Below are 19,449 nucleotides of genomic sequence, written 5' to 3'. Positions count from 1 at the left end.
TTCACTTCCCCCAGTCGTAGAAAGCTTTCTTGGTTCCTCTGATTCCTGGTTTACAGACTTTTAAAAAAATCTCAGTTGAAGTCTGACATTCTACAAAAAGTTCCCAGCTCCCCCTAATTCTGGTGAGTATCCTCTGAGCTCATTTTCCTTCTACCCTGCACATATCTTGTTTTCATATTGTCTTTCTCATTGGATTGTGAACTTCTTAAAAGCTGAGATTTCTATTTTCCTTTCTTTGTATCCTGGGTATTTATGTAGAGGAGGAGAGGAGATGTGGTTGGAGATGCAGGTAAGGATTAAATTGTGTAAAGCCTTAAAAGACAAAAGTTATAAGCTTCTATTAGTTGTATCACTTAAAAATGTCATGCATCCATTTTCATCTTACTACATCCAGTGCCACTGTCTTCATTCAGTCTTCAATTATCTCTAATAGGTTTCATTATCTTTTAATTAGTTTACATACTTCTAGCCTTTCCCTTCCCAAACTTATCTTCTACAGTGCTCTCAGATTAACCTTCCTAAAGCAAAGTCCTAATATCCCTTTAGTGTCTCCTAAAAGGCAAGGGAATTAAATCCAAATTATATGTGACATTCAGGGCTTTTCTAAGTCCAGTCTGTGTTTTCAACTTTATCTTCAGTTTCTCTTGCTTAAAATAAAATATTCTGTGCTTCAACTTAACTTGATTTAGATTTGCTATTCTTGAGACAGATTCCAGGTCTTTTTTTGTTTGTTTGTTTATTCCTATGCCTATAAATTGCCCTGAATCTTTTCATTGGTTTAGTAAGTACATAATAAGTACATGAGTCAGGAAGTGTTAATCAGAACTCCAAGTTAGGAAAATCACTTTGGCAGCTGTGTAGATGATGCTTTATACAAAGCAGAGCAATGAGGAGACTACTGGAATCATCCAAGAAAGAGATGTTATGGGCCTGAACCAGGATGGTGACTCTATGGGTGGAGAGGAGCATGATGGCGGAGATACTGAAAACTTTGAAATGAAAAAGTTTAGCAAAAGACTGGATAGGTAAGAGAAGGAAAAGTTTGGAATCCAGGTTTGTAATGCAAACTTTCATGAGACTTTTTTTTTAATTTTTATTTTTTATGAAGCTTTTCCTTACTACCCCATCCCTCAATGATCTTTCCCTTGTGGAACACATAGGGCCTCAATGGCCTTTACCACTCATCTGACCCTTAATATAGACTGATTTCCATTGTTAATTATCTTTTTAAGGAATATAATTAACTTTAAAGAATTTAGCTTCTCTGAGCAATACAATGATCTGTGATAATTCTATTGGATTCATGATGAAAAAATGCTGTTCACCGACAGAGAGAAATGATCTATGGGTTATAGAATAAAGCATATATATATAAAGAAAGTTTTATATATATTTATATACATATAAATATATATATATATATATATATATATATATATAAAACTTTGTTTTTTCTTCTGCATATGTGTATTTTGCAATGTGGGCTAATATTAAAATATGTTTTGCATGACTTCACACGTATAATGGGTATCATATTGCTTGCTTTCTCAATGGATGAGAGTGGGGCTGGAGGGAATGAGAAAATGCGGAACTGAAAATAAAAATTTAAATAAACAAAAGAAATATGTTCTATTTCTCCAACCATGCTATAAGCCTGAGGGAAGAGACTGAATTTTATTTGCCCTTGTTTCCTTTACAGTACTGGGCAACTTATAGATACTTAATGAATATTGATTATTGGATTCAGGATTGAAGAATAAAAGGACAGGTGATGTTTTTGTACAGTATTATTTGGATTATAAATGATATAATGAATTGGCTTGAAGATAACTAGATGCTGATTTGTTTATAGACTGATGAAACTGAGGGATGCCATGTATTTAGCTTGATGGTTCCTGGAGTCAGAGCTAATGGTATACCAGGGCTTCATATTCATGTGCAAGGTTTATGTTTTGAAGTATTATTTTGGAGCTAAAAAATCAGTATTTAATTAGATTATTTTTAAATGAACTTTTAAAAATCCCTGGGAAATCTTCTTTCTGCCCTTCTGGTCTATATCCTAGGAATGTGATACTCAACAGTGATGAACCAAATCCCTTAGAATTTTCTCTTCATATAAGCACAGGGCAAATGTTTGTTGTGTATCATATTCCACCACGAGTACATTAGTGATTGGTGTGGGGAGGGAGGAAGGCACAGATGGGACATGGACAGTTTTTCATTGCTTGTTCCATATGATAGAGCTCAACACATCTGGTCGGTTACGAAAAGCATCTTTGCACTAATTTGTTTGTCAGTATCCATTGAGAGGACTATCTGTCATCCTGTCGTATTTTGGTTGCCCCGAGATGTTTGAAGACAAGGCTAGCCACAAATTGTGACTGTGGCCACCTGGGAGTCAATGGCAGAAACCACCAGCTGTTCTAAGTAACATCAACTGAGGATGTTTTTCTCTTCTCCCCCCCCCCCTTAAAAAAAAAAAAGCTAAATTCAGCTGAAGCTCTCTTAAGGCATTTAGCAGGGAGAAAGCAATCATTTGAATTAGGAGAGAGTCACAGAGAAGGAAAGAGAGAGACACACACACACACAGAGGCAGAAGGTATGTGTGTGTGTGTGTGTGTGTGTGTGTGAGAGAGAGAGAGAGAGAGAGAGAGAGAGAGAGAGAGAGAGAGAGAGAGAGAGAGAGAGAGAGAGAGAGAGAGAGAGAGAGAGAGAGAGAGATTCATTATGAACAGAGAAAATAAAGCAAATGGCCCGCTGAGTGGGATTTGAAGGAAATGAAATACCTGTCTTGTAGCTTGATATTTTAAAATTTGTATGGTTTAGGACAAGAGGAAGTTTGTTTTTAGCTCAAAAAACAAAATTAGGAATTAGATGTATTTATTTGAATGAAATAAGGGCATCATGATGATTTGGACTGTTCAATCAATATTTGACAAGTGCTGATTGGCTGAATTTATTCTCTGTCCACCACCAACTAGACGAATTCCATGGCTGCCAGGGAAATTACTGAAAGTGGTGGCCATGGTAGGAATTTAGAAGCTGATGGGCTTAACATCTTGGGCAGATCTCTAAACCAGTGCGTCAAACTAATTGAAAATATTCATGTCTATTTCAATAGCCTATGGCTCATCTGGTAAAGAAGCTTTGATTCTTTAGCCTCTCTCCACCTCTCCCTGGACTTGCTTGTTTCTCGTTCTAAACCCACCTGTGCTTCGGATGTTGATATTGCCTTAGGACCATTCAGTTCCTCTGAAGGATCTATAGAGGCAATCTAAGTTACTGACCTTGGTTTTTACTTCAGACATTGTTATTGCCTGATGCTTGCAATCCTAAGATTTATAACCCAAACCTTTGACCTCTGCTTGCTCATTCTGCTTTTTTCACATTCATTCCTACTACTTCTACCTCCTACTGCATGGCTTATGCGATAATGTCTTGGTTAAGATTTTTCTAAATTAGATGGAACCTTACAGTGAAACCTAGAAAAAAAAACTTTTTGAGTACTTATAAGAAGTATTTTTGAGTCCTACTATTACCAATACAACTTCTGCTTACAGCTATGTACAACCAAAAACAATGACATTTTTTCCCCAGTGAGGAAGAACACAAAAATAATATCCCAGAATTAGGAAATTCAAGTGCCTTTTAGGTTTTGAATATAATTCTTCCTAGATGGGATTGAGGTAACAATAAAGAACATTTGCCCTTTCCCCCTTAATACCTACATACTACATTTATATATATATATATATATATATATATATATATATATATATATATATATATATACATACATATATATTTCAAATACCTACTTTCAAAGCTAGGATCATTTCCTTATTTTTATTTACTTTATAATTAATTTCTCTCCCCTACAAATCAAGTTTTGTTAGGTCAAGAATGTGCTCAAGAAAATATACATTTTATATTTCCTAATTTAAGTAAATTCTCTTGACTTTTTATTTCTCAGAATATTATTTTCCATATTGGATGGCATGTCTAAGTTTAATATTTATTTTCCAGGAAGAAATCACCTCTGCTACCAGTTAGTTATGATGTTTTGGATAAATATTACTTGTTATCTATGATGCTTTGGGTAAATACTTAACCTTCCTTGGTATGAATTTCCTCATTTGTATAAAAAAGTTAGGCTATAAGATGTCACTTCTAGCATTATATGTACCATCTTATACATTATACAGGATGTCCCCAAAGTCTTAGTGTAACTTTCAATATCATTTATTATTGTCTTTTGGGATAATACAATGCTTTTATTTAATGTTAAAATTTCATAATTTTGTTTTGTTTCTTAAGTCAAAATTGGTTTTAAATAATTAATTTCTGCTATTAATTGGCTCAAATGTTTCATCATAGATATGTGGGTATTTTTTGAAATATCCACACACACAACATATCAGAGTTTTTAAGAGGAAAGACATAATCAATCAAATGAATTGTCCCTCTACACAAAAAAAGATCAAGTAGATGAAAAATCTCTATTATTCAGGTTTCAGTATGCATTTGTATGGACCCTCTATAAAGTTTTACAACTGGTTATATGGATACATAGTACAAACAGAAAATGAGTTGGGCCCATAGAATGAGGAATACTAACTGAATTGTTTTTGAAAAATTGGAAAGCTTTTAAATTGGCTCTAAACTTTTCAAGGAGGCAAAAGTTCATTATTTCAATGCAAACATTCTATTACTCTTATATGAAAGCAAGACATGAAGTATGACTATCTCCAAGGTACTAACAATGAAAAACTTCATGATGAGGAAGAGCAAATTACAACAATAAATTAATGACAAATTCCAAAGAAGAACAGGAATAAAAGGTATCACAGGATCATGTATGAGAAAAAGATGGATTGTAAAGTGTAAAGAATGAATATGTGAACAGCTGCATTTCCCAACATATCTGGAGGAATCAAGAGAGACTCTGGGATATTGAATGGATTCCTGTGAATAACTTTTAGATGAACTGACATTAGGATTGTCCAAGAAATGGGTAATTTGTGATATGCACAACTGAAAGAAACCTCTAAATAAATGAGATCACAGACCCATTTGAGTACATATTTTTTGGGGAAAACCTAGATTTGTTTGAGTTCCTAGAGCTAATTAATCTCCCACTCATCTTTGGATGGACCAGTTTAAAATATTTAGTTGATTTGTGCTCTGAATATTGTTTATGGCTGCTTCAACCTTGATAGGTTTCACAGATGAGGAAGTTGAACTGTTTAAGCTCATATAGGCATTTTCAGAGCAAAGTTTAGAGGTCTTCTGAATTCCTAACCCAGTTCTCTTTTTAGCACATGCAACTTCTGTTTTTGCCAAGAAAATAGTCTTTCAATGACATCTCATTGTGGCAGATGAATATGAAAGTAAGGAAAGAAAGGAAGACTTAGCAGAATGTAGAATTACTTTGGGTTAATTACTGGAATGATGCCACAAGAGAAAGATAATAATCTTTTCTTAAAATCTGTGAATATGTTTTTTTCCTCCTGTTGTGGCTGATCCCATTCTAGATTATTTAAGCTTTCTACTGAGTCATGCTTCTGTTTTGCTTTTTATTGAAAATGGCACAGCTAAATGACTATAGAGAATAGCAGTTGGGATCTGATGCAATAGTAATAGGAATATATCTGTGCTTTAAAAGTCTGTGGCACTTGCTGAGGGCTATCCTTAGTTACTTAGTGGAATTAAATTTAGAAAATAAAGCAAGACATCAGCTGGTAGTGAAGTCACTAGTGAACTGATATAAAAATGGCAACATTATTCTCTAAGAAAGTACAATTCTGACATTTAAATAATTAAATTGGTGAATTGAAGGGTAAAAAAGAACTATACAGAACTCCTTCTTGACTCCTGAAAATAAAGGACAATATATCTCAGCTTAGTATTGAAAACCCTTTGCAGTGTTCTTCAAGCCAGATTTTCTGATTAACACATTACTTGTCTTCCTAACTCTTATATTCCAGACAAACTTGTCTACATGTTATTCCCCAAACTCACTATCCCATTTTCTGCCCTTGTGCTTTTGTATAGACTCTGAAGCATCCCTAGAATACCATTCTTCTGTGTCTTTGCTACCTCCATTTCTGTAAAGTGGATCCTAGTCTCTCCTGTTAGTGCTTTCTCCTTTCTCAAATTGCTTATTCATGTGATATCCATCCAACAGAATGCAACTTACATATGAGTAGAAGGAGGGGAGGCCTTTGTATTTTTTGGGGAGGTTCTTTTTCTTTGATATTTGGGAAGTAGTCCTTATATAATGCATTGCAAAAAGTAGGTGCTTAATAAATGCTTGTTTAATCTAATTGAAAAGGCAGAATCTTTGCTTCTTACTTTCTACTTCACTGACAGATAAAGACATATTTCACAAGTTTAGTATTAGGCTCAATAATTACTAAGTATTCCTATAGGTTGAACTTGAAGTAGGAGAAAAGGAATGGCAATGTTCCCTACCAGTCCTTTTCATATCTCCCAATTCTGTCTGAGAATCTAACCTGTTTGTAGGTATTGAAGATAGAAAAGAAGGGTTGGTCAGTATGGGCATCTTAGAACATTACTAAATTGCTCAAAACTGGCTAGCCAAGGGTCATAGAATGTTAAGCCAGAAGAAATCTCAAACCTGCTAATATATGTCTGGAATTCTTGAGCTAGGGGACAATCATTCATTCTACAAAATAAAAATGCATGATTTTATGAACTTAAGACTCAAATGACCTAGATTTCAGTACTGGACTCGCCTACTTATATTTTTGTGACATTATATAGGCAAGTCACTTTTCTGGAACTTGGTTTCCTTATTTGTAAAATGAAGATAACAATAATATTCAGAATTGTTAAGAGGCTAAATCAGATTACATATATACATATGTATTACATTGTCTTATATGATATACATTATAACATAATTATAGTATATACTTATAATATATGCTTATATATTTAATTGTATATATATATATATATATACATATATATATATATATACATGCATAAACACACATGGAGTTCCAGCTCCCATTATAGAATTGAAGGGGATATCAGAATCTCTTGTTTCAGAATAAATTGTGATAGCATTGATTCTTGAGAAAATAAAGTAGGAGATGGAAGAAGAGAGGAAGGGAAAGATCCTAGCATCCCAGAATCTCTATTTCCTTCCCAGTTTTGCTCAAGAATGGCCATTATTTTCTATTTTTCTCATTTGAAATCACTCTTCTGTGTTACTTTAAAAATATATTCAGCTTAGAAATACTTCTGTTTTGTCACTACTTCAGGAAATCTCAACAAAATTGTCTAGCATTTCTCTCTAGCAGAGGAAAAAAATCAATTCATTTAGGAAAAAAAACCCTCTAAAAGAATTCCTGTCAACTCATAAAATCACAGAATTGTGCTTTGAAAATTTTCAGGAACTCAGTAGTTGTCTAGTTTGAGACATATCCCAAAAGAATCTTCACTACAAGATACCTGACAAGCAGTTTATTCAGTCCCTGCTTGAAGACCTGCTGTGAAGGGATCTTGTCACTTCCTAAGGCAGTCGATTATACTTTTAGACAATTTTCACTGTTAGAAAATTTTTTACCTGAAATCAATCTTAACTTAGTCTCTTTGTAATTCAGATATATGGTAGGGATAACAAGGAAATTTTACAGTCAAGAAATATTTTCAGTTCAATTCAATTAAACCCAACAAACTTTTTGATGCTTACACTATATGCAGGATACTATGGATATACAAAGGCAAAAATGAAATCATTTCTGTCCTCATGGGTTTTCAATTTATTGGAAACAAATGACACATGTACTAAGTAAATATATACACATGTAATAAAAATATAGGTAATATGTATATACAATGCATATATAACATTATATGCATGTTATACAAACTGCATATATGCACAATAAATTCAAAATAGTTTTGGGGAAAGGAACACACTGAAAACTGGGGAGAAGACCATTTACAGATGTCAGCCCTTCATGTGTACCTTTAGGGAGTTAAGGATTGTAGAAGGAAAGGTAAGAAGAGAGAGTCTTCTCTCTTATATTTTAATATATTTTAAACTGAATAGTTTTGAGAGTTACTTTGTTACCTCTGACTTGAAATTCAGAAGGCATAATTGATAACAAGCTGTTTTTATGTGGCCTAGACTTTTTTGAGATTATTACTGATTATAGCATAGAACTGATTACTAGTAAAATCACATTACTTTCTGGAATCTGAAGAAACTAGCTTCTTGTGCAGAGGAAAAAATATGTTTCCTAACTGATTCATCCTACAAAAGAAACTTATGCTTTAAGATTATTCTTTCTTTAAGTCAGGAAAAGAGATTTTAGGAATCCCTAAAAAGTTTAGAGTTTGTCAGCTACGAAATGAAGGTATCTCAAAAGTCTACTGAATGAAAATCTTTCATGTAATGATAATTTCTAGGAGGAGAGAACAACTATTTAGCACCCAAAAGGGAAAGGACAACTTTTGTAAAAGTTATCTAAAAACTTGAATCCTGTCCATTGCTGCCTAATAATAGGGCCATATCTCCAATCCATCCATGAATATGGATTCTGCCCATTATAGGGAGGAAAGTAAAGCTTGTAATCTTCCAACATTATCCTCTCTAAGCTTTATAATGGAATGAATCCTCCAAACCCATTTCTCTTCACTGATTCAGAAATGAGTTTCTAAAGTTGTTAACCTCTAGTCTCTTTTGATTTCCTTACTGAGATAGGTAGTTGATTTATTTCTATTAAACTTTCTTCAAACATGTTGATAGTATTAACAAAAAGAGTTTAATTCAATTATATACACAGGAAAACCAAATGAAGGAAAATTGCCTGAAGATTATGTCCAACATAGTCAACTGGACAGATCACAAAGCTGATCTATTACTATTTATGTCTTGTATATAAAATACAGATTGAAAATTATGTCAGTAAAAACTGAATAGGAGAAATTGGAAAATGCTCCTCACTTTTAATACTCTTAAGTTTCTCGCTAAAAAAGAGAAAAGGATCTTCTTTTCAAGATTTGGCTAGAATTCCTCAAATATGACACACCATCTCCCATCTTAGAACCTTTTCATTACTGCCCTCTATACCTAGAGACCTATGCCTCTTTACCTTCACCTCAGCTTTCCTCTACTTTAGTTTCCTTTAAGGTCTCAGCTTTTGTAAGAGATTTTTTCCTCACCTCTAGATATTAATGCTTCCTCTCTATTTTTATATATCTTTCAGGTATATGTCTTTATATATTTAACAATTGTTTATAACAATTATTTACATTTTATATAGTCATGTAAAATTCTCAAATTACGCTTGCTTTTTTATTGTTTAATTCTACTTTTATATTCCTATAAAGCCCATCTATATGCATACACACATGTGCATATATATATATATGTATACAACATACTAGAGTAGTAATGTCTCTCTATACTACATCATAATCTTATTTTCTTTCCCAATCACATATTTGCTTTTTGAAGTCTGCCAATGAGATAATAGATTGAGAGAGAAAAGGGACCTTAGAGATTTTCTAGTCCAATTCTGTCATTTGTTTCTAGTTAAAGGAAAAGAAGACCTGAGATTTGCAATGATTTGCCCAAAGTCACACAGATAGAGATAGTGGTCATCCTGTATATAAATGCAGAGTTCTGAGTTTCTAAATTTAATTGTACTGCTCTACTCTTTTCATACCATTTCTTGAAGGCCACTAAAGACTTCTTTAATGAGAAAAAATAGTTTAGGCAGAAGGGAAAATTTGTATAGTAAAACTACTTCTGTTATGTAACATTGCTAGGGCCCAGTTTACCTTTTTCTTTGTTACTTTCATCTTATTAACCAAATAAATGTTAGCTGAATTGGCTGAAATGATTTATAAACTGGAGAAGACAGGGGGATGTTTTAGGTTCACTGCACCAATCATAATCCTTTGTAATGTAACATCTTTTTATGATGGAAATAAATCTCCCCAAACTCTCAGAGGTTTTATTTTTTGCATGTGTGTGAACAGAATGAATACTTTTATGCAAATACAGCAACTCTTCAGAAGCCACTTACATTTATGAACTGTTCATAAATTCACTGAAAAATCTACAACACGAGGGGAACAAAAGCAAGCAGCCAGCAATTTTCCTATAGCTTCTTTTTCCTATCTTTTGAGACCAGACAAGAACAGTTTGTTTTGTCTGTTTGCCCTCCCCTCCCACTTTTTAAAGAAATGATTGCTCCTGATTTTCAACAATCATGTTTGTTTCTGGTCTACAAAAGCTAGTGATGTGGACAGTCTAAATAGCAATTATGTTTGACTTTTCACTCAGGAGACACTTTCGTGTGATAAAATAATAAAGTGCTATGATTTAAACTGGATTTGGAGGAGCCTCTGTCTCATCTGGTGCTAGTATAAACAACTTAGTGATCAATGCATTAACATGATGAAAACTTAATTTCTGTTTTCTAAAAAGTTTCACCTCCTAAAGCTTTTAGTAAAAAAAAAAAAGAAAAGAAAAGAAAAGAAAAAAAGAACATTAAAAGATGCTAATGTGCACAGATACAGCTAAATTTCCCTTGGGGAGAGAATACCTTAACTGTCATTTCAAGTTTTACATTCTCGCTTTAAACCAGTGATTTCATTTAAATAAAAGGGTCTTATTTTCGGTGATGAAAATGCAGCTGCTTCATGTAACCCTGCAGCATCTTGATTTATTCTTAACTATATCCTCCTTCAAGGAGAAGATTCCCCTCCAAGCCATTATGCAGGAAGCCTTATATTTCTTACTGCTTGGCATTTTGTATTAATCTCTCCGTATCTCTGTTCATGCTATTTGGATAAAAAAATTGGAAAAAATGCACCAGCTACATATTTGGATAAAAACATTTGTAAAATTGAATGCATCCCATTCATCTGAGTGAGTGAGCCTATTTCGTGCTATTAGCAGTGTTAAAGGACACTTATTGATTTAAAAAAAAAAAGCAATTTACATAGAAAAAAAGGGGAATTAGAAAACCTCTTCAGGTTTCTAAATCAATATAGATAGATAAAATGACTAATTTGAGAAAATAAGTTTGAAATAGGGGAACTCTCAGATTATAAAAAGGAAAAAAAAAGTGTTTTCTATTTTCCCTCCAAACATATCTTTAGATAGGATCAGAAAAGAATGCAATGTTATTTGGCTTAGTCTTTCATCTAGAAGCCTCAGTACCACAGGGACATTGATTGTGGAAATAATATAGAATTCAGGGTTATTTTGTTTTATGATCATAGGAATGGTTTATGGTTATTAAATCAGTATACAGTATTGCTGGAGCCCTTATGTGTATAACACTGTCAGATACAGTAATTGATTTGAAAGAAGGCTACAACTTGGCCCTCACCCTCAAGGAGTTTACAATCTAGTTAAGAAAAGATTAACATAGGCGAAAAATGTTGAATAATGGTACCATTAAGTGTAATAGAGAAAGCGATTGGTATGGGCTCTAGTACTTGGGAGGAGTTTATTGCAGGAGAGGGAAATTGAGTTGGGCATGGAAGGATGGGCAAACCTTGTCCATTTTAATGCGATTTATTGATTGTGAGGCAGAGGAATAGGGAAGTCATTCCAGGGAAAAGGAAAAAGCAAGAATAGACACAATGTATTCAAGGAAATGACCTCAAATACAGAGATAGTAGGTTTAGAAAACAACAATAGTTAAGACATCAAATAAATTGTCCTATTTAGTTAGTAGGAAAAATAGAACAAACTTTTTAAAAATAATTTTTCCTGGGGAGAGATGCTTGAATTGAATTAAAGATTTGGAATTGGAAGGATCTTAAGAGGTTATTTAGTCCAAGTGCCTTCTTTTATATAGGACATGAAGACTCAGGTGAGGTTAAAACTTAGCTCAAAGATAGTAAGTGGCAGAGTTGAAATTTGGATCCTAATCTACTGACACTGATTTATGATCAAATTCCAAATTACCTATGAGGAAACAAAGACCACTTTAAGCTCTTAAACAGTGGGGTGAGATGATGCAGGGCCTGGAGTACCAGAACTGGATTCAGGAAGACTCATCTTAGTGAATTCAAATCTGGCCTCAGACACTTACAAGCTATGTGACCTAAGCAAATCACTTAACCCAGTTTGCCTCAGTTCTCTCATCTGTAAAATGAGCTGCAGAAGGAAATGGCAAATCATTCCAGTATTATGGTCAAGAAAATCTCAAATGGAGTCATAAAGAGAGCTACAACTGAAAAATAGACTCTGAATTGCCTATTTAGAAAACTATATATTTATACACACAACCTAAATTTTTCATGGACAAAACAATGCCTCAACAATCAAGCTTTGCTACTCTCAGATGTTTATAATAAGACAGAAATTCAAGATAACTGGCTACAAAGTACTGACTTCTCTTTCTTAGTTTACCTTTTGTTGTGCCTTAAATGCATTTGCAGCTGATCCCAGTGAGGATCTTGGGAATACATAACTTTCACCTAGCTGTCTGTAACAAAAGACTAGTCATAGGGTTTGAAAAGGAAAGACCTAGTCTTTTTAGCTGGAAGTTATAGCACTTACTGTAATATAATATCTGGAAGAGGTTATAGTTACTACCTTTAGTACAGTGATGCTGAAATAACTTCAATGGCCCTGAAAAGATGAGTCTAGAAGATGGGAAAGAGTTATACCTAACAAAGTCTATATTCCCAGCTACTAAAACATTGCTTAACTGACCGAGACTAAGAGAGAGCAGCAAAGCATGCCCTACAGGGACTCAGACCATCAGCGGAGTAACCTTCTTGCACACAGCAGTTGCCATGAGTTCAGTGGAAATAACAGTAGAACAACCTAACTGATAGAAAGATATCATGAGAAGACTTCAGAGGTCTGCAACATTGGAGGTCTGATTTTCCCCTCCAGAGCCCTTATGTGGGTTCCTCTTAATGATTCCTATCCATTGGTATGGATGTATGTGTATATATACATGCATATATACATATATGTGTATTATATATATATATATATACACACATACTTATATTCATATGTACATATACAGGTATGTATAGATAGATAATTAGATAGATATACATGGCAGCTAGGTGTCAACATAGTATATATAGTATATAGAATGCCAGGCTTGGAGTCAGGAAAACTCATCTTTCCAAATTCAAATCTGGCCTCAGATACTTACCAGCTGTGTGAGCCTGGGAAAGTTCCTTAACTCAGTTTGCCTCAATTTCCTCATCTATAAAATGAGCTGGAGAAGGAAATGACAAACTAATATCTCTGCAAGAGGAGCCCAAAGGGAGTCATAAAAAGAGTAGAATTTGACTGAAATGATTGAACAACAACACATACACACATATATCTATCTCCATTAATATATATTCACCATCAGGAAGAATATCTATATATGCATAAGGACATATCTATATATCTTTATCTATATAGCTATACATGTAAATTTATGGGTGGAATGTTCTATTGCCAAATTTCTTACTGTGTTATTTCTTTAAAGGCTATTCACTTCTTTTATTGCACTAAGAGTTTCTTCTGGTTGACTAGAGAAAAAACAAAAAAAAATGGTGAGGACCTGTGAGCTATTGTTTAGTAGTTACAGAGTCACAGATTACCTTAAACCTTCGATAGATATTTGGGGGATAGATGATGTGGAGTAACATGGAGTAACATGAAGGCCCAAGATTCTTTTGGTTGTTGTAAATCTTTTTGGTTGTAAAGTAGAAACATTTTAAAACTAATATCCCTTACTCTGTGCAACACACACACACACAATCACACACACACAATCACACACACACACAATGTCTATCTTGGAAAACAGGCTGAGGGATCAACTTCTCAAACTATGTTGGTTAGAGATAAATACTAGAGGTTCATGGATGTAACTGATAAATTGAGCTGAAGCTCAGAGCTGTAATTTAGCATTCATCACTTAGCATCTATTATTAGCCTCAGAGATTGTACCTGAGTGTTCACCAGGTCCTCAATGGATAGAGGACTGGACTTAGAGCAAGGAAGACCTGAATTCCAATCTAGCCTTAGACAATTACTAGCTATGTGAACCTGGGCAAGTCACTTAACCTCTGCCTACCTAATTTCACCATTTCTAAAGTGAGGGTAATAATAGTATCTACCTCCCTGGGTCATTGTGAAGATAAAACAATGTTTGGAAAGCACTTTTCAAACCTTAAAGTGCTATATGAATGATAACTATTATTAGCTAAGAATGATGGAAGTGAACAACTTGAACTAATTCCTTCTTTGGTTTCTGAAAAAGTCAGTTTCTATTAAACATTGGGCAACTTCCTTTTGAAAACAGAATTATTTTGATAACAAAGAGAAAATGTAGGGACCATGTGGAACAATTGATGGAATGCCAAGTAGGTAATACTGTAAACTTCTCTGGGATCTAGTTTAATTCAACAAGAGTTTATGATGTGCCTACTATATGTATTTCACAATCCACCAAAAGTTTAATCTGTTGCCCTGATATATATGTTTATGGAATGCAAGTTGTCGTGTCCCATCCATCTGGAAAGGCTTTGAGTTGGATTCCATGACAAGATGGCCTTTGCTGTCAAAGTAAGTTCAGAGAGATTAATAACCAGGTCGAATACAAGATAAGAAGTTTTTAGTCACTGTAAATTTTGGGACCATGTACTAAAAGTTATTAGAAGGGTTATGATCTCATCAATGGGGAGACTACTCATGCTACAAAATCATAAGGAAATCCCTGGGAAATGAAGACGAAGAATATCATCCCTGTCTTCAAGGAGTTTACTAAACAAGAATGTGACACAAACACAAATGAATAGAATGAAAGATGAAAGATATTCGCAGAGGAGAAACTGTTTTGATGAAGCACCCTAAGAAACTTTGGGGAATGAGAGATCACTTTCAAAAGTGGCCTCAAGGAAAAGGTGGTAGATAAGCCAAACATTTAAAAAAAAAGAAAAAAAAAAGAAAGAAATACTGGCATCATCACAATGCTTGGCTTTAGTATTGTGATGAAATGCTCCATTTAAAAATTTTTAATTTTATAGTTTGCTACAGCCTCTCTTTTTTTTTGATATTGAGCCAATTTTTCCTATTCCCCCATTTGCTTATGTGTTTATGTGTATGCTGCTAAATATGTAATGCATCATTCCAAAACTATATGCTGCCTATATGCTAATTGCATATAGTTGCATATGGTTGTACCAACAAACAGAGCATATATGCATGTACATATGTATGCAATCAACTCAAGGGAAATATAGTGTGAAGTAGGCTAATTTTTGCCCATTCCAAGTTCCAAATAAAACCCTAACACACACAGCAAAGAAAATGGATGAGTTCAAGCTTTTCCATCAGAGAATGCTGAATTGGGAAGACGGAATATCTGTGTCCTTTTTGTGAAGATTTTTAATGATGAAAATTTCATCCTACATGGGATGACAAGCTACTTCTGAAGCTTCCTTGGTAATGTCAGGTGAATTGCTGCTAAGTACACCCGTCATGGCCTGCCAGACAGAAATATTTGAATATGTGCAGTTGTTACCTGGTTTCACTTGTTAGAGAATCATTAATAACCACTGATCCCTCAATCTTTTTTTTTTTTTTTTTTTTAAGATATGTAGGGAAGAGGTTTTCTAGATTTCAGAAACTTCACAGAGATAGAAAATAGCAAAAGAAAATACACTTCCTCAATTTTATTTTAAATTAAAGCAAGTAGGGTGTTTTTTTTTTTTCTGTGTTAGCTAGGAACAAAATACACCTGTCTGCTGCCTTTTTCCCCTTCTGACACAGACTGCATTAATGTATTTTCTCTGGCATTTAAAAGAACAAAGCATTTATTGTTTGGACACTTAGGGCTCCTGTATAAATGGGCAGTTTCAGAGAGAAAGGTTGCTGCCCATAATTTATTATCATCATACAGTTCTTATGTTTTTGAAGACTCCTTCCATAATAAATTCTCATTTATATTCATACTCTGTGTCTCAGGATTTGAAGAAGCCTCTTAATCTTAATCGTAGTTTAGCTGCTGACTAGGATGTACTCTGAAATTCTAAGATGTGCCCTTCCCCTTCCCTTAAAGCTCTTCAGTATGCCAATTCAATTCTGCCTTCATGGAAAGAAATGACTCAACATCACTCTTGTTCCTCAGTGACTCCGAATGACAAGGACATGTTCATTTGGTTGCAATCACTGGTCAATTTGGTTCAAATAATGGCAAAGTCCATCAGCTATTTAACAGTCAAAAAGCAAATAACAAAACCATCTTTACTGTTGCTTAAATCTTAGCTGAAAAATTATTAAAATCATAGAACAGATATCTTGTTAAAACTGTATACTATGAAGTTAAATGTTCAATGAGGAAGTAATATCCCAAATAAAGAAGATGGTACAGTGTGAATGAGTGCTCCATTGAAAGTCAGAAAGATTTATATATTTGAAAGCTGCTTTTGACAATGACTAAATGTATGATCCTGGGCAAGTCTCATCTAGGTGGTACAGTGAATAAAATGTTCAGTCTGGGATCAGGAAGACTATCTTCAGACACATACTAGCTATGTGATCCTGGGCAAATTACTTAATTTCCTTCAGACTCCTTGACATAAAATGGAGATAATAATAGCATCTACCTCCCAGAGTAGTTAGGATTAAATGATATTTGTAAAGTGCTTATTACAGTGTCTAGTACATAAGTAGTTGCTTAATAAATCCTTCCTCCATCTTTCTCTCCCTTTGTCTCCTCCTCCCTCCCTCCCTTTTTCCTTTCTTCCTTCCTTCTCTTCCTCCCTTCCTTCTTCATTTATTCATTCCTGATCTAATAATTCTGCTTTTAAGAGTTCTTGTGAGGTTCTCACACACAAGTGGTACATGATTTTTTTTTTGTTAAGTTGATTATCATGTCTGACTCTTTAATGACCCCCATGTAGGGTTTTCTTAGCAAAGATACTAAAATGGTTTAGTAGTCCGTTCCCCAGTTCATTTTACAGATGTGGAAACCGAGGCAAACAGAGAATGACTTGCCCAGGGTTACCCAACTAGGAAATATCTGGATGAATCTTCCTGACTTCAGGCCTAGCACTTTATCACGGTGCCACTTAACTGCCATATATAAACACTAGATGTTGTTATTATTAATTTCATGTTAATCAGACTTAGAATAAGACCTAGGTTATTTTTTGTTAGTTTATATAGCTCTGTAACCCAGATATGGTTTTCTCTCTTCTTGGAAAGATTTATCAAACTCTTTTCTTCTGAAAATCCTACGAATTCTTCTTGAATTGATTAGTCAGTCAACTAGCATTTATTAAGTGTCTATATACAAGTCATGTATTTTATTAATGCTTTTTAAAACTGATACCAATATGTTCTTAATATTTAGTTATTTTTATTTTGATTCTGAGATTCCACATTGCATGGACTATGTCTAAGTGGTATTCTTCCCAAGAACACACAAAAGACTCAGATACAATTGAAGAGGCATCATGATATTGAACAAAGAGTAGTGAGTTCTAGTCTTGGATTTATCACCAATTACCTATGTGATCATTTACCCTCTTTGGGCCACAACTTTTTAATATGTAATATGAGGCAGTTGGACTTTGCATCTGCAATCCAAAGTTCTTCAACTTAATAAAAATTTGTTTTTGATGAAGACAATCAATTCATATTAGTATTTTGGGGGGTTGTTTTGTTGTTGATGCTTTTCTTTTTGTAAAATACTTTTTTATAATGAGCTAATAAATGAGGTGTTATTTTAAGCATGAAGAAACTAAACTCAGATTAAGTTAATGACCTGACCATCAACACAGAAGCAAAGTTATATACAGAACTGAAGACTCCTGACTTACAACCATATTTAGAAACAACACGTCAATATAACTTTATTAGCTCAAAAGATAATGGCATCATAGTCAGCAAATCAACTCACCAATAGACTAAGGATGATATTTTTCTAATGAATCAGGATTCCCAAAAGTAAAATATTCATGACATGTAATAAAACTAAAAACAAAACAAAACATTTTATATAGGGTGTAAGTTCTAGAGACAGATTCAAAGCAATCATAAGAGCAAGAAGGGACTTTAGCTATCATTGCCCCCCCCTTCCTCTCCCCCCCTCTCTTTATATATATATATATATATATATATGTACACACACACACATACACACATGTATATAATTTAATATATATAAATAAACTGGTTATCACAGAGATTATGGGACTTGCCTTGCCTAGGCTCAGTCATGCAATAATAATCAGAAGCAGGCAAGGGTATGCTGGTAAATGTATAACTATTGTCTCTCAGAAAAAACCCCCCCAGCATATTTGTAAGTTTAATTTGCATTATTAACATTTCCTTCATCACTTTATTAAGTCAATCAAAATAACAATGAATTGATGTTTAATTTATAGATTTTGTTGATTTCCAAGAAGGATATGCTCATACTAAACATTTAACAATACACAACCATATTAGTAAGCTAAGAAAATTCTAAAACATCTTTGGTAGCAGGTTATGAAGCCATATCCTCTGACTACAGTCTAAATCCATTGTATTATGCCCCTACAATGTCTAATCAAGACAGAAGAAATATCAAAGCTAGTTCTTTCTGTCTTGTGCTTTCTTCTTCTTTTCTGCTGAGGCAATTGGGGTTAAGTGACTAGTCCACAGTCACACAGCTAGAAAGTATTAAGTGTTTGCAACCAGATTTGAACTCAGGTTTTTTTTAATTTTTTAATTTTTTTTTAATTTCAGAGTTGGTGCTCTATCCACTGCACCACCTAACTGCCCCATGCCTTTTTTTTTTTCCTTAAATAAAAAAAAGCAAAAGAAAGATTTTCTGAATATTTAAAAATAGAAATATGAAAAAAAGCTCCAGAGGTATGGTTATGTGGGTAGAATTGGTAAATAGGATAAAGTAAAGTAAGTATAAAAAGCCAATTTAAAAGGAAGATGGTTAACACTAAAATGTAAGATTAGATGGAAAGAATAGGATGACAGAATGAGTAGGACATTAGACAGGCAGATAAAGAGGTGGGGAAAAAAAAAACATGTCAACAGACAGGGATAAATTTGCCAAATTGAAATGATTCCTGTCCTAAAAAGACATAAAATAAAGATTATTAGCATGGGATTCACGGAACAATGGAAAGATTTCAGTGGATCTATGAATGTATATGGGTGAAAGATACATTTTTATTACACTAACCTCTAACTGAAAATTTTCATTCTAGAAATTATTTTATAGCATTATTCTTAGGTATCCATAAGAGTTGCCAGTCAGACAAAAGGATTCATGACAAAAAATGGTCCAGAAATCTTGGTATAGAAGAAAATAAGAATGAAGGAGAGAACCATTATTGCTATTATTGTTCATCTTTTTTTCTTGAAGAGGACCAATGGCATAAGAATGGTGAAGTCTTAACTTGAGAATGAATTAG

At 33.8% G+C, this 19,449-nt stretch overlaps 1 protein-coding gene across 6 annotated transcripts in view; it reads right to left on the bottom strand.

Moving 5' to 3' along the window:
- The window catches only part of ADARB2 (adenosine deaminase RNA specific B2 (inactive)), a 651,356-nt gene that overhangs the window by 266,375 nt on the left and 365,532 nt on the right, over positions 1-19,449 (bottom strand). The gene's annotated exons all lie outside the window — the stretch shown is intronic.

Source organism: Sminthopsis crassicaudata, chromosome 5 (assembly GCF_048593235.1).
Source record: "Sminthopsis crassicaudata isolate SCR6 chromosome 5, ASM4859323v1, whole genome shotgun sequence".
In the NCBI taxonomy this organism is placed as follows: domain Eukaryota; kingdom Metazoa; phylum Chordata; class Mammalia; order Dasyuromorphia; family Dasyuridae; genus Sminthopsis; species Sminthopsis crassicaudata.
Note: the sequence above shows the minus strand (reverse complement) of the source record. Positions and strands in the feature narration are given on the sequence as shown.